Below are 1,116 nucleotides of genomic sequence, written 5' to 3'. Positions count from 1 at the left end.
CTGAGCCACCAAGCCTCGGGTCACCTCATTATCTTATGACCGTCGTTGAACAGCCGACCCAATTTTTGGGTTTATGAATACTAATGTTCAACTCCGCATCCTTGTAACTTTGAACGCAATCCAGAAGACAAGAGAACTCCTGGATCAAGTATTGGGAGAAATTTGCCTTCATGAACTTTTTAATGAAACTAACCCGCATTTGCGTTACATGCAGAGGAAAATAACGAGAACCTCCTACGGTCAGGATAACGTATTGACCAGCCATCGCTGGGATTCGTAATTGGTTCACCTCCCTAAGAGGTAATTTTAAATTAGTTGGTAATTTAATTACTTCTTTCTTAGTATTTATACTGGAAAATTAAAACGATTGTGTACTCCGAAGTACATTATTAATATCTATATACCTTTATATCGATCTGAAAACATGACATTGCAATTTTTTAAAGCTGAAACTTGAAAGTGGTAATTCAAAAAAGAAAATGACCACTTTCTCCAAGTACAAATGTTCTACTACTTCTTTTCATAACGGCAATTTTCTCCTCTCTATAAAATGCTGCATTTACGCTCTCTCGGCATAGAATGGGTTAAAAAAACACATTCGAACACAAAAAATTTCAAAATATACATGTAACAATAAAGAACGTAATCTGAGCACAGCTGCTTGACACTTTCGAACGAGGGTTTTATGACTAGCAAATACGCAACAGGTCGTAATTGTCTTACTGAAGCAATGATTCTAAAACAATAAGTGATCTTTGGCTTTGACCGTAACTGATAAAAGTCATTAGCATTACGAGGAGTGGCGAACAATAAAGAAAATTGTTGTTTAGACTACTGATTAAAGAAAGCTAACGGTTATTTACGTCAGATGGAAAATAAATATGAAATGTTTTTCGCACGTGTAAAGAAAATTGGGAACAATTAAGAGGCAGTAAGATGCCATTGTTTAAGTGTTTGATGACAAAATTCAAGCGTTACGGGTCTATTTCAGTGCTATTAACATTACGTCATTAAATGACACTTTCGGTACAATTTTGTTTTGAGTTCCATTTCAATCTAATCTATCTAGTTAGATCTAATCTATCTAATCAGAGCATTTCTCAAAATGTGGGTAGT

Source organism: Parasteatoda tepidariorum, chromosome 2 (assembly GCF_043381705.1).
Source record: "Parasteatoda tepidariorum isolate YZ-2023 chromosome 2, CAS_Ptep_4.0, whole genome shotgun sequence".
Classification (NCBI taxonomy): Eukaryota; Metazoa; Arthropoda; class Arachnida; order Araneae; family Theridiidae; genus Parasteatoda; species Parasteatoda tepidariorum.
This window is presented reverse-complemented; position numbering follows the sequence as displayed.